Genomic DNA, 8,430 nt, shown 5'->3' with positions numbered 1-8,430 from the left:
GGTGTCTTTTGGCTCGGTTGTACCTTGACGTTATTTCCTATTTATCAGTAAATACAATAAATCTCTCCTCTTTCTACGTCTGCTTGCAGTTGTTTTTTTGTGAGATCCGCGGGGCACGGAGCTGGGGGAACTCTATAGGCTGCCCGTTGCAGGTCTTTCAGCCTCCAGGGACACTGGTACATGACGAGGGGAGAAAAAATAACAACCAGGGAGGGAAAAAGGAACAAGATTTAAATTTACAATGAAATTACTCCAGGGCATTTGGCCCCTGCCGCCTCCGACGGGGCGGGTCTAGGACTTGCCGGGTCACCCCCGCATGCCAGGTGGCCCCCATGTTTTTCAGCTGCCGTCTGGACCCCCTGCCCCCACATCTGGAGAGCGTTACTCTACCTACAAGGTATCACAGGAATACATCCTGCTGAAATGCGCTGTGTTAGATGTGCCGCTTGTCTGCCCTGAATCGGTTGCTCTCTCGCCACAGAGGTACTTTTCTGCTGTTCCGATCTGTCAGGCCCCCAGCGATCTGGAGTTATGCTATGCCCCACCCCCCAAAAGTAAAAAAAATAAATAAAATTCATTACTCATGTTGATCACAATGTGCTGAAAATAAGTAGAAGCAGCTATTGGCATCTGATGGAGGGCTTTGCGTCGAACGACCAGGGGGACCCTTTCAGAGACAGTGGGACCATCTGAAATCGCTCTCAGTCTGTTTGCATGTTTCGCATTGCATTCACCTCCTAGGAAGGGCAAGTCAGATTTCTGAATAAACGAATGCCCTATAGTCATCGTCTTTATGAACGCACTTCACAGAGTTGCCGGTTTAGAAAAATACACCTGGGCAGTGAAGGAATAAAGTTCAAATGAAGATCTGTAAAATCTGATTATAGCTGAGCAGTAATAAAGGAAGTAGAATGATTAAGAGGTATGTGAGATGGGGGTATATGTACCCCCAGTGGGATATCAGAGACGGACAGGCCAGGCAACACCGCTCTGTGTCCTAAGGCTCACCTGCTCAGAAGTGGGGGGGGGGGGGGGTGATGTCAGCAATTAAAGCAGCTCGTATTTCTTCCCCATGGCTCCGTACTTTCTGACAGAGGCTGTATTCCCATATGAGCGACTACCGCCCAGGTGCATGTCACCAGAGGGAGGATCCTGTCACTGATGACGGTGGCCTGTGAGCTCTTCGTAATGAAGGCAACCCCGTCCTGCCAGAGCTTCTGCAGCTCTCAGCATCTCCTTCCAGCCCAGGAGCGACACAAGACTGGAGTTCCGGAATTAGCTACGCTGTCCCCTCACCATTCGGTGAGACAGCCCCCCCAACAGCCCTTGCTGTTTGAGGAAGGCATCACACCCCCATCCATCCCTCCAGCACACTCTACCATTGATGAACCGGCTTGACAAACATCTACATTCCTGCTCTGTTCACAACTTTACCGCAGTTCAGGTCCAATGGTTTACTGACTTGATGCCAATGAGGTCCTGGTGCCTCTCAGTGTATGGGCCTTGTGAAGGTCTAGCCCTCCTGAGATCAGAAGCTTAAGCATCTCCACACCTGCTATACCCACGGCAAGGTCCATGACCAAGGCCATTTCCAAGTTTACTGCCTTTGCTGTCCTGTAAGGGGTGCTGTGTACCAAGGCCTCTCAGCCGACATGAGGCTTAAAGATCCCTCACGCCACGCATCAGATGGCCAAGACACCAGCACTCAGGAACACTTATGGCAACAGCTAGTGATCACTAGGCAACACACTATTATGGGATGACACTTCCATAAGTATTGCGCCACATCTGCAACAGACCCTCCATGTAATGTGTTCCTCATTAAATCATTTGTTTTGGTTCATCCCTTCGTGCCTCCCGCTTGCTCTCTCCTCCCGTCCAAACACCTGCCTCCTCTTAGTCGACACGTTGTGCTGCGGATTCGGCTGGGCGAGCAAGCATGCTCCAGGTCCCGTGGGACGCCCGTATACCTCGGAAATTCTTACGGCGCTTCGCCATATTTCATGCGGCGCTGTGCTTTTTTGTACACGGAGCTTCAGCTAAACGTGGCTCGCAATGCGGTCGGGGTGAGGAGCATGCTGGGAATATGACTGAAAGCTTTGCTCAGGTGTTTGTATTTCGATTGCTCCCCCCTCCCCCCTCCCCCCTCCCCTGAAGTCTTACACTCATATGACCACGTGTGCAGGTGGCCCGTGTGTCATAGTAATTGCTTTCGACTGTCCTGTCACCTGTCACTTATAGTCGCTGGTTTTACCACCATTGGCTCCCAGGACCCCCCCCCCCCCTTCTGGAAATAACGCCAGGTTATGGGGTGTAAGGAGACCCATATCATCAAATAAGGCTAGCAGGGGGGCAGCACGCGGGCCGGTAATAACGAGAGGTGTGGTTGGCTGTAGGTAATGTGTGGGGGGTGCAGTTGGTTCCTGTTGGGCCTTTTGGACCCCCATGATAATAATTAATAAAGCGGCACACACAAAGCCTGTGTTACGTTACATCCCCCAAATGGGACCCCCAAACCCAAGTGCCCACGTGTCCCTTGTGCCAATTAGTAGTCCCATGCTGCAGGCCAATGGCAGGCCACTTGGGAGCTGGTCGCGATATTCGGCAGGTCGAAGCCTTCCTCAGTACTGCTGTATCCTCATGTGAGTTCAGCTCCTGTGGTCCACATGTGAATCACGGGGGCCAGAGGACATCAACCAGAGGAAGCCACCCTCTGGCAGCAGACAACCCTGGCTTTCCTGGTCCTCTGTACTGTACTGGGCCGGGCCGGGCCGGGCCCTTGACCTCTTCCTGCACAACTGTAACCAACCTGCACTCCCTCGTGGTCCTTTTCCTGATGGGCGGGGACAAGGTGAACAAGCCCACGGAGCTCGCTCACCACCATCTGCGGGGTTGACGGGTGCGAAGGAAGGTAAGGCGGAAGGGGGGGTCACAGTGATGCGTCACAGGCAGCTTATCAAGCAAGTGGATCGGAGCTCTTCCCTTTCCTCAAGGAGGAAAAAGCGAGATAATAACGATAGTAGGGAGTGGGCTCAAGGCCTCGAGGTGGGGGGGGTCAGCTAAACACCGCCAAGGGGTGAGGGCAGGGGCTGGCATGGCAGGACATCACACAGAAATACAACATGCTGGTGGCTTATGGAATAATCAAGGCGCATTAAACAGTTTCTCTGTTTTTAAAACACCGCCCCCAGATAGATTGGGAGGGGGAGGGGAAGTAATGCGGTTTTAAATCAATTAATGTGACCATATCTTCAAAAGCAGTGAGAACGTGCATAGCCAGGGCAGCTTATTTTTAGAGTGACCCAGGGTAGTGCTGGGCCGAGGGGGCCCAGGGCTCGGGGTGGGGGTCCGAAAGAGTGGCCCCGCCCCTCCACTCCCCTCTCTGCTCTGTGTTTGTTTAGGCGCTGAGAAAGGAAGCCATTAAGTGTTAATGACAAATTAATCAGTGGGCAAGAAACGAAGGATGTGGACTTTGGCAGGAGGAAAACTGCTTTTCGCTCGGCATTGAAATGGGTCCCAACATTTACCTGTAATGAGGGTAAATAAACGATGGGGGCGAGGCTGCCAGGGGTGGGAGGGACACGCAGTTACCTCGCCCCCCTGCCGTGAGACAATGCCAACTTCGCATCCAAGTCGCATTTTAATAGTGCAGCTTGTCCTCCGCAGTCAGGGCGACGCTGAGGGCCAGGCTGTTAATAACCTGCCAGGAAGTCGCATTTCCTGCACTAACGAGGTCACTCCGTACTTGCTGCTGATGGGCCGGGCGCACTCCATGCCGCACGTCCAACTTCACGGCACATTTTGGTGGCTCAGGACCCTTGGTTTGTGCGAAGCGAGACCCACCCGTCTGGCACTGTCATTAGTATTAGCGTCATTAGCTATTTCTGAAACAGGGGGCCCTCTCTCGTAAACGGGGGGGCAAACGCCCAGCATCGGATGCAGTCTTGCAATCACAGCCCTGCGTTACACGTAAGAATTGCGCCACATCAGGTCCCGTCAGGTCTGCGGTACGAATTCTAAATTCAGCTTAGTCACTAGAACCAGGCCACAAGGTTCACAAGTGATTCATAAATGGGCCCTAAAGACTGGAGTGGTTTTAGTATTTCGTTTCGGGGCCTTTTTAACGGTATTGTTTCTGACCCATTAAATTGGCAGTCTGCTCTTAAGGCAAAAGTAAGACTACATGTCAGCTTCCAGCAACAGACCCAGCTTCAGCCATCGCTCTCATCTGTGGAGGATGTTTGTGCTCCAGGTCGAGTTATCTCCCCACAGGAATTTCCACGGCAAACCTTGGTGGTCCAAAATACTAATCGAATTACAGAGAAAATAAAAACAGCGGCCGCTGGAAGCCGCAGAGGTCAGGCTCGGCCTGAATCCAGCGCCGTCGCACGTGACCTCGTGCGGGACCAAAGTAAATGGCAAGCGATTCGGCTTTCCCCACTCCAGTGTGGTTTCAGTCCTTTTCCACCATATTCCATGGCCTCCGGTTCCCTCTGGTTCTGTTTTCATTGGACCAAGTCGACAGTCTTAATCTTATTTACACTGCAGAATTACAGATATCTTGCAAAAAACTTACAGGCTTTTTTCAGGACCTCATTTATTTAACTTCATATTTCTACTGATCTTCAGCTGATACCAAACAGCCTGTCACAAAGAGTGAATATTTTCATATTTATAGGGGAATAAATTAACCTGGTGAACTTTCCTTACAAATGATAAATATACGGAGCATATATTCATCCTCAGAGGGCTTCACAGCTCATGTTTGAATTAAATCTCCCTCAGGTTTCCAGTGCCTCGTGGATCATTTTAAAATGATTAAACGTGGGGGTTTCCCACAGCGTACATTCCCGTAAATGGGCGTTCGATCGTTTTCCGACCTCGGAAGGGTGCCCCTCCAGGACCCGGTCTTCATAGCCTCAGTGAGAATCGCCAGCTCACTGCAACCCCCCACCCACGTGGGTGTCAGGTCCATGACCTTACACAACCCGGGGAGGCCCATGACTACCCAACATTGTACTGATATAAAAATGAGATGCTATTCAACTTCGTGACGGGTTTGTTTTTGAGGGAGCGGTCAGCCAACAAGGAGACAGAGTGTCTCATACATGCAACCTAAACAAACAGCCATAATAGCATAATGACCACAGCAGAAAAACATTTCTGAAGTATTTCGTATTTTCTTTTTTTTTTTTTTAACAGGGGAACATTTCCAAACGCAAGGCTAGAAACCCACACCTTTAAAAGATCTATGCAATAAAACAATGTCATGATGGTGTGTAAATATAGAATCATGATGGCGCGTGTTTCAGGAAAGCAGACCTTTTCCTCACTGCGAGTTTATGTACCAAAGTTTGCATGTTTCTGCATAATGTGGCACCGTGCCTTATTAGCCAATGACAGCACCCAGTTCCCTCTGATGGAAATGTGCTTTAAAGTAGCGAGGAGACCCCGTGACTCCTATCAGAATAATCCACACGTGTTCTCAGGCACATCGTGTGAGGTGAGGAAGAGGATGGCAAGGCGCAGACGAGCATCAGAAATGATGAGACATGTGCGTCCAGGGGATGCAGAATTGCGCCTGAGCTGGATACTCCCCCCCCCCCCCGACGCTGCACTTGTCTCTTTCACTCCTGAGATCTTGCTTTATTCCCCCAATATTGCCCCTCCGTGTCACCTGAGTGCCATGACCTGCCTGAGAGGCAGCTCAGGTGTAGGAGGAACGGGGATTAGCCAGAAAGCCAGGCTAGACCCCGGTGCAGTGGAATGGCACAGAACTATGGTGGGGGGCGGGCGGGGGAGGGTGAAGGGGATAGACTCTAAACCCACTGCCACAGTGGTACAGTGGCTCCAAGAAGACAGGAAGTCAGAAGAGAAGAAAGCAGCAATGTGCCCTGCACCTCATTCAAGGAAGGAGGAGTCCAGTGAGCACCATGTGGCCCTTTAACCTGGCCTCCAGTCACAAACCAAACACATGCAGTTCAGGTGGACTGACAACGCTCTCTCTTTGGGACCCCCCCCCCAGTTCACAGGGAATCGGGAGAAAGCAATCACGACAGTCTAGGGATGCCCGATGGCTGGTTTGAGAAACGTGATCATGTGACCTGCATCAGGCACCGTCCCATCTGGGGTGGGCTCCATGTCATACTCTACGCCTCCCAGGATGGAATCAGGACCGGAACAGGACTAACAGTCACGGTTAATCCTTCTCTTCTCTGTCACGCCACAAAGGTCTCCAGATCTGGTCTGAAACTTTCACAATGTTTGCCTCATGCCACATTTGTCAAACCCGGAATATTTCACAGCCTCTGCAATGTGAAAGTGCTTTAGAGGGTCAGAGTGTTTTGCAGCACTGGGGCATTCTGGGAAAAAAAGAAAAAAAAACCTCCCCCGTTCAACAATTCAAAGGTATTTGGGGGTCTAGTGCATCATACGTCTTCAGGGCTGAACTGTGGCCCTCACTTTCCAGGCCGAGCTGATAACTTCCATCTGTCCAGAAATCAAAGGCTGCCCCTGGAGCCCAGAACAGCCCACTCTAGGTGCCCCCCCCTCCCCCGCTCCCGCCCCCTCAGAGCCGTAAACACTAGCTGCTACCTAGAGCAGTTCATTTTAATGTCTCCGGCCAAGGGTTCCGCCTACACTACCGCTGTTCTGGCATTAAGAACCCATCACCGGACTAATGCTGATGTGGAAAAAGCCGTCGGTTCTCCTCCAGTCAGACACACCTTCCTCCACACTGAATTTTGACAATTCGAGGAATTACCAAACCTCAGCGATCCAGGCAAATGGCTTCCACAGGCCTCACATTGACGTTTTATTGTTATATAACCATCTGCCCAAAGATACATGATCTAAACACCATCCCCCCCCCCCCCCCCCCTTTGTAATTCCTATGGACTAGGTGTAACGATGCATCACAACGGGGACCACAAGCTGTTCTTAAAACTTGACACGTGTCCAATATGTGAAAAACTTCCACTACAGAGAGCAAAACTGCGTGTAAAACTTCACACACACAAACGCGGGTCTGAGGGAATTATCCGCAATTAGCCTGCGATTGACTTACTGTATGGCGGCTGGATTCTCTGCAGGATGCATTCCTGTCTGTAGCTGGCATGCGGCTTGCGGCCATAATGCGAACCACCGGTCGTTTTTCATGCGACTAAAGCTGAATTTAGAGTTACCTGTTTCACATTTTCCACATTATGAGGAAGAGCCAGAGTTACCAAGAGGAGTGTGTGTGCAGACAGAGAGACAGACAGACAGACAGACAGAGACAGAGACAGACAGAGAGACAGACAGAGAGACAGACAGAGAGACAGACAGAGAGACAGACAGAGAGACAGACACATTAATGCACACCACTGATCCACCTCTTCCTTCTTTATTATGTACGAGTGATCCGGACACCTCTGTATGTTCAGGATTCACCTTTCTGGCTCATGTTTAAGATTTATCACGATGTGGCTCCACCTGGATAACTGCAAGGCTCTGAACAGCCCTAGAAATGTGGCAGCAGATAAGCAGCACTGACTGGCTGCGAATGTGACTGTGAGCACAATGAACTTCAGAGCGTTGGGTGACACAGTTCCAGTTCTGGTTAAACATTCTGCATCTTGGCTGGTGGTGTGGGGCGTGCCCAGAAACTGTTAGTTTGTCTCCTGGATACAGTTTGACTTCAACAAAAGTCTTAATTACCGCAACAGCTTCTTAGAGAAGGACCGACATCCCCCTGGACAGGAAGGAAAGGGGGTAATGTGCCCAGCCTCCAGATTCTGAGATAGTCTTTCACGGCATCACTGCAGTTCACACCATATATTACCTCAGAAGGCCCATTATTCTCTATCTAACACTCTTCCTGCCATTGAATTTCCCAAAGACCTGTGACCTCGGGTTTGAGGGCAGCTCAGTTTCCCATAAGGTGTGTGTGAGTCCGCACTCCACTGGCCAGGCACGCCCCAGACTCGTTGGTGTGGCTAAAACAAAATGTAGTAGTCACACTTAAAAGCAGTCCAAAATTAATTAAAAATATCCGGCCTGCTAATGTTTATGAGATTGAATCCCATGAACACAGCTGCAATGGGAGGCCCTCTAGCATTGTGTCGGCCTCTGGGATTGCCGATGTGTCATTGTAACAGCCTTCCCACACACATACCCAAGTACTCATTTTATTATTACAACTTGTTCAACCTGTTTTCGGTTTAACAGTTTTCGAAACCGTTCGAATACGGTTTAAAACTGAGCTGCGACCGGTGATCTTTGAAACAACAGCAGCAAAACAACAAACTGCCCTTCCATCCATGCATCCATCCATCCATGTTCCATAACCGCTTATCCTATTGGGTCGCGGGGGGTCCGGAGCCTGTCCCGGAAGCTATGGGCACGAGGCAGGGAACAACCCAGGACGGGGGGCCAGCCCATCGCAGGGCA

This window comes from Brienomyrus brachyistius, chromosome 25, assembly GCF_023856365.1.
Source record: "Brienomyrus brachyistius isolate T26 chromosome 25, BBRACH_0.4, whole genome shotgun sequence".
NCBI classification, from domain to species: Eukaryota; Metazoa; Chordata; class Actinopteri; order Osteoglossiformes; family Mormyridae; genus Brienomyrus; species Brienomyrus brachyistius.
Note: the sequence above shows the minus strand (reverse complement) of the source record.